The following is a 12630-nucleotide window of genomic DNA, read 5'->3' on the forward strand; positions in this document are numbered from 1 at the left end:
TGAAGTTTCAGAGGCTGTTGAAGAACCGAGGCGAGGACCGCGGGACGTGAGCGAATCTTTAATGGCGGATGGATCATTACAATGACGGTGATAGTAGGAGGCAGCTGCCAAGCTACCTCTTCTTCCTCTTATATTTTTAACAGAGGCATCGCTATAGAATTCTGCACATTTATATTTATCCTGAAGCGACAAGAAATGCTGCAGAATCGCAGCTCTCGGAACCCTGTTTTTATCTATTTTCATAAAAGAAACATCACAACAAACAGGCTGCAGTTGCCATGGTGGTATAACGTCAGAAAATGATGATTATGATGTACATACATCTAAAAACCCAACGGAAATACCTGAAGCTTCCTCTCTCACCCTCAGAGAGTAGGGCAAAGACACAGATGGACGATTTGAGAATAGCTGGGTTGTAGATGTATCGTTGAGGACAGGTTAAAAGGATGATTATTCAATGATGAGACCTTGAAAGCATATAATAAATCAATGTACATTCGTTGATGTTCCAGGCACCATTTGTTACTTTCAGCGTACAGACTCTGGGCCGGGTTAGTGCGGAACGCACCACACGCAAGGCGCCGGCGCAAGTGGAGCACTGCGTCAAACATTTTTAGTGCTGTTTTTGATGCCGACCCATACACAACACTACCGTAGTCTACCCGAGACCTGACTAAGGCGGTAAAGACACGGAGAAGGAGTTCTTTGTCTGCGCCATAAGGTTGGTGGGAGAGGACTTAGAGAATGTTTAGTGTTTTCAGACATTTATGTTTAGGTTGTTTGATGTGTGGAATGGACGTCAGTTTTTCATCAAGTATGACACCTAAAAACGTGTGCTCCTTTTTTACAGGAATAGAAGCGTGATGAAGGGTGATCTCAGGGTCTGCCTTAATCCCGCGCTTCCGGGAGAACACAACGTTAGGTACTTTTTACAGGGTTCAGTTTAAAACCGTTTGCGTCCGCCCAGCCAGCAAGTTTGTTCACCCCAAGCTGGACTTGGCGTTCACAAATTGAAAAGTTACAGGACTTAAAAGATATTTCAATGTCATCTACATATACAGAACAGGAAATGGTTAGTGGCAATGCCTTCCGAAGAGAGTTCATCTTAACAATAAAGAGTGTACAGCTCAAGACACCGCCTTGAGGGACGCTATTTTCCTGCACGTATACATTCGAAAGAGCACTGCCAACCCTCACTCGAGAGGTCCTTTCCGACATGTAGCTACCAAGCGTGTTCAGCGTGTTCAGGTTTGCTTAGTTATGTTCAAAGTACTGTTCAAAACGATCTTCATATCGAAGCGCTGGAACGTTAGATGAGTTCGTAGGTAAAATGGAAGCACGACGCTGTATTGTTCTCTATTTGCGTATTTTCATTTTCCACTTGTGTGTCAACTAGAGCCCCATTTTTTGGGCCTATCCTCCTTGATGGGTATGAGCCAATTTTTTCACCACCACCAGAGGCATCCAAGGTGGTGGCACGCGCTGCGCCCGCCACCGCGAAACCACGTCTCGTCGCTGACGCAGTACGACGCTGTCCCTGCTTCCCCCATGGCTGAGGAATTCGTAAACGAGGCGTCCTCCGCTACCGAGCTTCTTGGGCAGCGCCAGAGCGTCCGCTTCTTTGCGCAAGACCGCCTGAGTTTGAAGAAGGCCGTGATAATTTCGGCTACGGCTCTCCTCATTCTCGTAGTCCTCATCACCGCCGTGACTCTCGGCGGGGCCAAGAAGCAGCGGCCCGAACGTGAGCCCGACTCCGCCGCCGCACAACCTGCCATGGCTCTCCTTGAGAAGGCCAACATCGAGTCTGACCGGATGAGCAACTCGTCGGGCGGTGCTCCGGCTTCCACGGTATCTTCAGGCAAGCCGCAGTACGTGCAGTTCGGTTAGCAAGACGGGAACCAACTGCGCCGCTTCGGCGATGCGTACGAGGACTTGGACAAAATTTAAGTCAGGCGACTACCAGCGATGGGCTCAACGACAAAAAAGGCAACGAAAACTGTTCTGCACTTTTTTTTCGCCAGGACAACGGGTTTGCAGAACTCGTTCGAACTTTTGCGCGTTGGGTTACACGGGGAAGCCACCAAAGCTAACCAAGCAAGCTTCGTTCCCATCGACTGCCAAGTGATGCCTCTCCTTTTTTTCTGACCCCATTGCCCAGTCTCCCCTAGCACCTTACCGGATCAATAAAAAAGCTCCCCTTATGGCGTTACAACTTCGTCAGTAAAGCTTTAGTACTAAATTACTAAAAATTAGTAAACCTTTAGTAGAAATTAGTAAAGCCTTGCTTTAGAAACATTTAGACGGGACACTCTCGGGTTCCTCAAGGGGCTCGGAACGTAAGTTGGGTCGATCGCGTGAACAGCATGTCGGAAGGGATAGATGCTTAGTTTGTCTTTTAAGCTAGTATATTAATATTCATATTACCGCACGCTAGAGATGACCTACTTACTAAAGCTGAAAGCCTCAAAGGGGCTCTGTAAAACGTTTTAACATGAAAGTGTTTTATGCCCGGGTACACCAAGATCTGACAGGCGTCATATCCGTCACGTAATTGACGTCGCCGGAAAAAGTTCGATTGACGCGGCTGCGCCCGGATGCGAGCCAGGAACTCTCTCGCGGCAACGGGAGGTACCCAGCGCTCTGCCGACTGCGCGAGGAATTCAAGCGGAAGTAGGTCTACGAACGCGCCTTATAGGCCTCCTGCGCTGCCCAGGGGGCGCTGCGCAAGCGGCTTCCGGGCAGTACTTCCGGGTAGTACAAAGCTGCGCGGGTCCCATAGGATCCCGTGTTGACAGAAGCAAACTGAGCTCGACGCTCCCGATTATTTTGCGACGTGGCCACCAGTTCATCCCCGACGCGTCCGATCTATTTCAGCGATCAACTTGGCATTAGGGGGAGAAGCTTTGCAGCGCTTAAAGGGACACTGAAGTGATATGTAAACATTGCGGGATTACTAGCGCAAATTGTAGCCCGGAGTCCCCAGGCCATGTTTCGACCACTCTGGGCGCGTTTACGCGATTTTATTTAGTAGAAAAATTAATTCGAAAATGCTGTCCTCCTTTCTTTACGCTCGCCCATTTTCTGTGGCGTTTTCGTGTGACGTCAGGAGGGGCCGAGCTTGCAATTGGCTGCGCACTGCACGGCTCCCCGGCCTTCAGACAGAGTCAGTCGGCCCAGCGTTTCGTCCGCCGGCCGCCGACGGGTCGTCGCAATTCCTTCGCTCAGTTGAAACGAAGCCAGGACACGTTTGTGAATGGAAGAATGTGCCTTTCTTTACTTGGTTAGTTTGTACACTGTATCTAGCTCCAAGTCAAGGTCGCTTCACACAAGCACTGCACAAGCGCACATGCGACGCTTCGCTGACTGGTACGCCAGGAGGAAAATATAAGGCCTCTTGAAGGCGGGAGAAGAGTCAGCGAAGTCAATATAGGTACTAAGGAAATAAAATCAACTGATATTTTTACCGCACAGCGTAAAACTAGGGTGCGGGAAGCACTTTTTTGCGCTGGGCGAACAACCACAGCGGTCAGCAGCACGACTACGCATCTGCGAACGCTTTTCCGTCTACGAAATGCAGTTGCTAGACGTGAGCTATTGTGGAAACTCGGGGTACGCTTACTGCACGAGTGCAATACAACAAATAGTCACCTAAGCTGCTTGAAATGCCAAAACTAAATAAAAGTGTAAACGTGTTGTACAATATATACCTTATATAACCAAGTTCGGCTGAGCCGGTCTCGTGGCCTAGTGGTCTGGGGCGCCAGGTGTTTTGTCGCAAGTGTTTTGCAAGTCACGAGTTCGAGTCCCCGCGGGTACGTGTTTTTTTTTTTTTTTTTGTAAGTTAACTTTTTCGTTTTCTGCCGATGTTTTCTACATTGAGTTCACCTTTTTTTTGGGCCGCAACGTTCATGGCTCCACGAACTAGTTCAGTCTCCGGGGCATCAGGGTCTGAGAGGTAACGAGGCCGCGCACGCGGAGCGCTTACCCACCGGGCGCCTCACCCATGCTCTCCCGGCTCGGATATTAGCAAGCCACTTCTGCGGTTTAGACAAATCGTAAAACATTACTGCGATAACCGCCGGCTTTACCCAGCCCCTGCTAAGGGTCTGAGCAAGGCCGATGAGCGACTACTGCGGCGCCTGCAGACGAACACATTTATGTGCCCTGCAGTAACAAAGCATTTCGATCCTAAAACAGATGGGCGGTGTCTGCACTGTGGGGAGGTGTCCGACACCTTCCACATGGTGTGGGCATGCCAGCGCAACCCTGCGTTATCCCCCAACCCTTCCTCTACCAGAGAGGCATGGGAGGCGGCCCTGCTCAATTGCTCGGGGCTGGAGTCTCAAAGGGCTCTAGTTCGACGGGCGAGAGTGGCGGCCTTGACCAATGGGGTCCCGGAATAGGGACTGCACCTGTGCGGAGCGCCACAGGCCCTAACTCTCTTCTATTCTGATCAAAAATAAAGTTACACTCCTCCTCCTCCTCCTCCAGAACGCGCGCAGGCTGGCACTGGTGCGCTAGCGAGTTCTCGTTGGCATGCTGTTGCCATAAGCACCGACTGCTTGCGGGCAGTGGGCACAGGCCAGAATGAACAGACCCTTGGCCTGGTGCGAACACGCTTTTTACGGTACAGGCATGAGTGAGGCAAGCTCCAAATATGGGAAAAAAGCGCATGACATTTGGGCGTCTGCGGGTACGCGGAGGGCGTCCATGCACTGCGTAGGCCTCGGCTAGTGAATGCTACGATTCCAAGCCGTCCTGGGAGGCTTATCTTTATGCATTTTCACAGCTGACAACATGGCAGAAGCGCGGTACGATGATTACTGAGTTATTGAGAATGCCCATCGCCACCAGTTGTGCTTTACAGAACCGAAACCGAAACCGAAACTTGTTTGGTTGCTCACCTTGGGCATCGTCCAATCACGGTGCCCGCTCCTCCTAACGTCACAGCCTTAGTTGGTGCGGCCGCCGCAAACCGCGCATGGTAGTTTTTCTTCTTTCGCGCTTTGTAAAATAATTATCGATTTGTCAACCGGATAAACGATGAAAAGTGTGCTAATTTGAGCCAGTCTACGCAGTCCAAGCAAAAACGGGAGCTTGACAAATTCACTTCAGTGTCCCTTTAACACGTTTACAGCGCCGACGAAAGTGGCGGGACCGTGACGGCGTCTGCTACTCGCAGGTTCACCGATCGATGGTCGTACGAAGCAAAATTTTAGGTGAAATTTCTAGTTTAAACTAATACTCTAGGTCACAGAGACTTCTCAAAAACAGCCAAGAAGAGTGACGCAATCGGTGATGATCGCGCTTTAAAAAGCCAGCGAGTCCGGCGGACCGCAGGCACGCCTGCTGCGGTGCGCCGCTCTTTTGCGTACCTGCACACTATGCGTGCACTTTCATTAAACAGTGCTCGTTTGCGGCGCCGTTACGAATACACGGTGCAGCGTTAGCTTGCCGTTTTGTTGCGTGTCTCAGTGACAAATTGCCGCGACCGTCAGAAGCGTGAAATCTGTTTTGCGATTCCGAAATTATAGTGGCCGTAAAACAAAGTGGTCGGGCGAACTAAGAGGCCGCTCGCTTTCCTTGTTTGCTTTCGCTTTACTTAATTACGCTCTTGCAGTATACATTCCCAGTTCGCACTTAATAGCCTAGAATGAGCGTCAGCAACGGCTGAGTTCCATGCAGCCGACACGGCGGAGGGCTGGACGGCAAATCGGAAGGGGGGGGGGAGGAGGAGGAGGGGGCCTTTGAATGCAAAGAGAAAAAATTCAGCGAATTTCTAATGATATTTGACAAAATCTGGCGAAGTGTGAAGATGGGGGTGCAATTCAACTGGAGGACGCCAATTCTCTGTTCTTACCTCGCTGTCTAACTCCATTTGAAGTCAAAACTGGGGTGTCGGCGTTTAGATTCGACGACCCCTGCACTAGGGAACCAACACAGTCAGTGATGATCGTATGTAAATATTCGGGGCCCCGCGCCGTGTATGTGGCTGTGTTATGTTATGCTGTGTTATGTGGTGTTATAGAAGTACACATCTCTGCAGGCAGCGGGCGTGTGATTTGGTGCATGTTTTGCGTCCTTTAATAGCGCTTAATTTGTTTATTTGGCGATATTGCCCCACCTACACGCTAGTATACATGTACCCTCCTGTTCGTAAATCGTGCGGCGTAAAATGTTACGCAAGAATCATTTAGTTTGCGAAAATACGAAACAAAATTTCCACTCGTTTCTAAGGCGGTGCCAGGCCAGCAGTGTCAGCTGGGTCGGCTGCGCAATTCTTGCGTTCGCTTGCATGCTCCCGCTGAAGCAACCTTTTGCAGTTACCTCAGGATATAGGATGAGCAGCGTTCCTTGTTTATGCTACTCGTGAACTTTCCTTTGCCGACCGCACGCAAGAAGAAAAAAAATTGCCCCCACCTCCCCGAAGGGAATCGTGAGGAAGTGCGAATGCATTTCTTGCGCCGAGAATACACGGCGTAGTAATTCTGCCATCGCCTTGAGAGGGGCAGTACCGGCGAGGGGGAGCTGTCAGGCGAGGGGAGAGGCGCGCGCCGAGGGTGAGTGCAAACCTAACGGGGGGAGAGGCGCGCCAGCTGCAGAGCATGTGACGTCACGGCGCGAGGAGAGGGGGAGCAGACGCAAAGGCGCCAGCGCGCGGTCACGTGGGAGTGTGACGTCACGGCGCGAGGAGCGGTGCGGGAGCCGGCGCGGGCGTGCGCAGCCACGGCGCGGGAGGCGGAGCGCGCGCGGGTCACGTGGGGTGTGACGTCGCTGCGCCGTTGCTACAGACGCTCCTCTCCGCTCCTCGCGCCGTTGCTAGGGGAGAGGAGGAGAAGCAATGCGGACGGCGGAAGGTTCGGGGTCGCTTATAAAGTGAATCGCACTTAAAAACTGTAACTGTCGTGAAACAGTTAAACCACCCGACCTGGCGATACTGTCCCATGCCGCGACCATCGCGAAAGCTCGCTAAAAGAAAGCCGACAAATCGACTTCTTTTAGCGGATATTATTTTATTTAGCCTCTGCAACTACTTTAAGGGCTATTTCATACAATATGCAGTCATTTAAACTGTTTAAACTCGCCACAAAGCGCCACAACCAACTTTCACTCTGGCTTGTAATTGAAAACACATGGAGGGCGGCGGGGGTCGTCTGCTTTTGTACTACCCAGAGGCGTTGCCCGCTAGGGGCGCTGCATGTCGCCAAAACTCCAGCGCAGGAGGCCTATACGCCTCGAGCTTCGCGATCGCTGCGCCGCCTGCCGCCGCTTCTCCGCGGCGTTGACGGGATTTGCGCTGCGTGGCTGATAGGGGCTCGTGCAGTGTTTTGGTTCTGTTTCGCTTCTTTTCGCCTTTCCGCGCCCTAAAAAAACTTGTATGGTGACGTCTAGAGGCAAAGAATACGTTTAGGCCACTTAAAAAGCAGCTGCGTCTTCGTAGAGTACGCGATCGCCTGCAAGAGCTACCCGGGGACGCGGTTCTGCGCGCTTCGTCGCCGCTATTCCGGGCGTCGGCGACGACAGCAGCATATCACCCATGTCACCTCCAAAACATCAGGCACAAATGAATTCTGCTGTCGCCTCGTTTAGACCTGGTACTGGCACAATGAGAGGTTGGCTTCATTTCGCAGCGTGGACAACGAACGCGGCTTCATTTCGAATACCTACGTCGCAGAAAAATGTGTTTCGGGGATGGGATTACCCAATCCTGGACAATAACTAATGTCTGTTATAAGAATATAAATTATGAAAAATGTTAAGCAAATTCCAAGCCTGTGCGTCGTTAAATATGTGCCCACACACGACATATAGCAAGAACCAAGGCAAGTTAATCAAACCACGGAAAAAAATGCTGTGCAAGTGCGGAATTAAGTAACATAATAAAATGAAAAAAACAACAGTGCAGCTTCTAACATGCTAAAGACGTTCGTCGAAACTTAACCCAGGTAGGGTTCACTAGACCAACTATACGAGAAATGCGCTGCTTTTTCGCGGAAAACGGTGGGGGGGAGGGGAGGGGGACGCTGTGTACAAATGCGGAGCGGAATCAAGCAATGAACGGTTTAGTAATCCCACACACAAATGTCGCGTTCACTTTCATTTTGTTTTTCTACTTCAACGAAGAGCTGATCGTACGGCGGACGCATTTTTGGAAGTATACAGGGTAGGCTGCTCAACAATTAAGCGATGAATTAAGGTGTCGTTGGAAGAGTGTGGTATGTGATAAGGCCCTCTGATTTCAGTTTCTGCTTTATTCTGCAGGCTCCCTGTGCCATATGACGATATTTCGAAGAAGCATTTAGTCGCGGACGCGGATTGTATTCTAAGCCCGTCTCCGCGCTGCTCGCAGAGGATATATGTAGCACATGAATGTTTGCGGGCGCTCACCTCACGACAAGACGACTCGGTGGTGTGCTGATCCCCGAGTATAATTATGCATTGTCCATCGTACTTTTGTTGAATATTCCCGAAATTAACACAGACTGGCTTGTAAATGGTGGTGATCAATATCTGATGTAAGATATTGGCAAATGTCTCTGGCGTGCTGTCAGGTATGAGTGCTCCGCTGATTATGTAAGCGCACAAAACCGATTTAAATCGTAGTGTATAGTCATAACATGAACATCTGAGAAACCGGTGGTTATGGAGACACGGCTAGTAAATTCAGGTCAGTGTAACTACAATCGGCTCCATCATACGCCGGTTCCGCGACCCTGGCCTGTGGCACACACCTGGCGCTTATACAGACCGAATATACCACACTAAAATCGCGTCAGAAACATTCACACTCTCGTAAACACACCCCATTTGCGAACACAGTGACTGCTCCACAGAAACGTAGATTTCAAACGCCCGCAAACGGTAAATCTCAGTCGTGAACGTGCCGCAAAAGCCGCGGCGCACTGGGGAGCGGGGCGCGGACTCCCGCGGCTGCTTTCGAAACGGGCCGCTAGGGGGATTTCAGTGGCGCCCCTATACGCCTCGAGATTCGCGATCGCTGCGCCGCCTGCCGCCGCTTCTCCGCGGCGTTTGCGGGATTAGCGCTGCGTGGCTGATAGGTGGTCATGCAGTGTTTTGGTTCTCTTTCGCTTCTCTTTGCCTTTCCGCGCACTAAATAACTTGTTATGGTTACGTCTGTAAGCTAACTGAACGTTTAGGGCGCTTAAAAAAACAGCTGCGTCTTGGTAGAGCGCTAGAACGCCAACAAGAGCTACCCGGGGAGGCGGTTCTGCGCGCTTCTTGGCCGCTCTTGCGGTCGTCGGCGACGGCAGCAGCATATCACCGCTGTCGCCTTCGAACACGTCAGCACAAGTGAATTCTATTTATTGTCACCTCGTTTAGACCTGACATTGGCACTGTAAGAGGTTGGTTCGTTTTGCAGCGCAAACAACAAATGCGGCTTTGCTTCGAATATGTACGTCGTAGAAAAATATATTTCGGGGATGTGATAACCCAATAGCTGACAAAAACTTGTGCCTTTTATGGGAATATAAGCCACGCGAAAATGTTAAGTACACTCAAAGGCTGTGCATTGTCAGATATGTGCCCACTCATGCCGTATAGTAAGAACCAAGGTATATTTTAATGAAACCACGGGAACATTAATGGTCTGCAAGTCAGGAATAAATAGAATAGTCGTACGGGAATGAAAAAAAAAACCGAGAGCAGCTTCTGAAATGCTAAAGACGTTTGTTTGAGCAAGGTAGTATTTACCAGACCAACTAGATGCGAAATGCACTGATATTTCGCTAGACATAAGGGGGGGGGGGGGGGGGGGGCTGAGGAGGAGGGCGCTCAACTATCGTTTGTTTACAAATGCGGAGCGACATCAACGAATGAACGTTTTAGTAATCACACACACAAGCTGCGTGTTCACTTTTCGTTTGTTTTTCGCTTTCAACGATCGGCTGATCACTCGGCGGACGCATTTTGCGAAGAATACAGGGTAGGCAGTTCACAAGACATACGAGGTGTCGTTGAAAGAGTTGATTGAGACGATGAGGCACGCCGTAGTGGAGGGCTCCGGATTAATTTTGACCACCTGAAGATCCTTAACGTGCGCCGAAATCTCGTACACACGGGCTCGTTTGAAGAGTGTCGTATATGATAAGGGTCTCTGATTATGGTTTATGCTAGATTCTGCAGTCTCCCTGTGTCATACGACGATGTTTCGAAGAAGCGTTTGGTCGCGGTCGCGGATTACTCTATAAGCCCATCCTCGCGCTTCTCGTGGAGGATAAATGTAACAGATGAATCTTTGCGAGCGCTCACCTCGGGACAAGACGACCCAGCATTAAATTTGTCGTCGTGTGCTGACTTCGGAGTGTAATTTTGCATTATCCATCGTACTTCTTTGGTACAATGTTTGCGAAATTTATGCCGCATTGGCTTGTTCAGGGTACTGAGCAATATCTGATATGTGATATTGGCAGGCGTAACTTGCGTGCTGTCAGGTATGAGTGCTCCGCTAGATTTTGTAGTGCACAAAGTCGATTTACATCATAGTGTGTATGGCCGCAACATGACCATCGGAGGAAACACTGCTTACAGAGACACTGCCACTAAATTTCAGGGCAGCGGAATTGCAATCAGCTGCATGTAAATGCTCGCTTCGGGACGCTGGCCTGTGACACACGCCCGGCGCTCACCCATGAAACACAAGTTGTCTTGAAGACGTCTTGAAACAGCCTGAAACAGCTACAATCGTCTACCTCTACGTGAAGACATCTTGCAAACGTTTACCGCTAGCAGTTTCGAGAAGTTTATTTGTAAACGTGTAAAAGATGTCTTGCTGAGAACAACACAAGCATATGCTACACCAAGAGGTTTTAAAAACGTCGCTTGAGAGAGGTTTATTTGGAGACATGGTAAAGAAGTGTTACCCGAGCCTATTTGTTTGTTACGCGTCTTGACACTTTGAAAACCACTCATGATAAATTTACTAGAAATGCTTTCCTTGACATTTGCGCTTAAATACGCCTGAACACGCCCCATCTCAAAACAAATTTAAGCACACACATGCTCTACACTTCTATAGTAAAAAATCCCGACATCCATTCAGCATGAAATCACCTCCATTTTTTATCTCTACTATACTTTTTTAAAAACATCCAAGCCAGATTCTTTTTGTGATCCATTTTACCCGCCGTGGATCTTCAATCTGCCGATTCAATGAAATCACTGCGGCTATTTTTTAGGTTTAGGCCTCGATTGTTGTAAATATTGTGCTGCTAAAACCACATTACTTTTATTTGCGCTATCTCTGGTCCTCCTCGCAATTCACGAATTGCACCGTATGCGGTACTGAGAGGGCTGGGCGTGGAGGCTGGGGCATTCAGGTGGCATGGCGAGGCTAATGGGAGTTATTTAAAGGAACGCATTTATTTGAACATTATACAACACGATTGACCACACCGGAGGCGGGCACAAATGAAGCACAAACAAGCAAGCATGTCCCAGACCTCGAATGGGCCTGGAGCTGCGTGGCATGATGGCACTGAAGGTGACGCTAGTGATCCCCCAATGACTACAGACATGTGGCTGGCTGCTCGCACCCCGCCCCACCAGTTTGGTTGACCACGTCTCGTGGACAGTAATATCCGCACATTGTCCACAACAGGCACAACACTCATACACGCGGGGGAAACACTGCCGCACGCTTCACTCGTGCACCAAGTCATCTAGGTGGCTAGACAGCCAATAAGCGCATTGTACCGTTTAAGCTGTGGCTGCACTGACTGCAGAGGTGAGTCTACACTGCCCTGCTTCCTTGCACTGGCAGTTTCATGCACACTGAAGCATGGTAAGGGCCTTAGCCTTGGCTTCGAGGTTCATGAAAGGCGTGCCAGTTGTCCTTGCACAGGAGGTTGCCGACACCCTCTCAAACAGTCTCATGGAGCTGCAAGTGGCACACAGTATGCCACAATTGCTACGCAGGAAGTCCTTGCTCGTCTTGTAGCCAAATGCTGAATGGTCGGTGCTGCTGCAAAAACTTTCAGGCATGGGCTTTTGTCCAGCTGAAGTACATCGATGCCACTCACGAAGTGGTCAGCCAGGTGCGGCACAAGTCGTCCTTAATCTCTTATGGTACCACAGGTGGCTCGAGTTGGGCGTTGGCTGCAGCACACGTCGCGGCTGGTTGGCGCTGTTGACGGGCTTGGAACCTGTAGGTGGCTGGCTCACGAGCGTTCTTCCCTTTTTCTGTCCATGGACAAAGTTTTCGGCATGCTGGGCTTGCTGTTGGCTGGGCTGAAAGTAGTTGGCAAGTGGTTCACCGACGGTATGACCTCTTTCTGGCTGTTGAAGGAATTCTGTATGTGCTTGACTTCCTTTGTGAGAACTTGCCTGACAGAACTTGGTTTCGCCACCCACCCGTGTCGAGCATACGGCATCCGGGAGGCTCAGAAGGAAGCGGAGGGGCCACAGACGCCGTACTGTTTGAATGGAAGCTCCTGGCCTTTACTCGTTTTGAATTCGCACAGAAGCTGTAGAGTTAGCGGCTGCTTGGCTGCGATGAGCAAGGCACGGATGATGGCTTTCATTGTACCTCATTACATTCCCCTTTAAAGCCGTGGTTCATTAGGGCCCCTGAGTTTTCAGGAACTCCTTGCCTTCTCCATCGTACCGGTA

Source organism: Haemaphysalis longicornis, unplaced genomic scaffold, assembly GCF_048455015.1.
Source record: "Haemaphysalis longicornis isolate Haplotype H1 unplaced genomic scaffold, Haemaphysalis longicornis Haplotype H1 scaffold_26, whole genome shotgun sequence".
Classification (NCBI taxonomy): Eukaryota; Metazoa; Arthropoda; class Arachnida; order Ixodida; family Ixodidae; genus Haemaphysalis; species Haemaphysalis longicornis.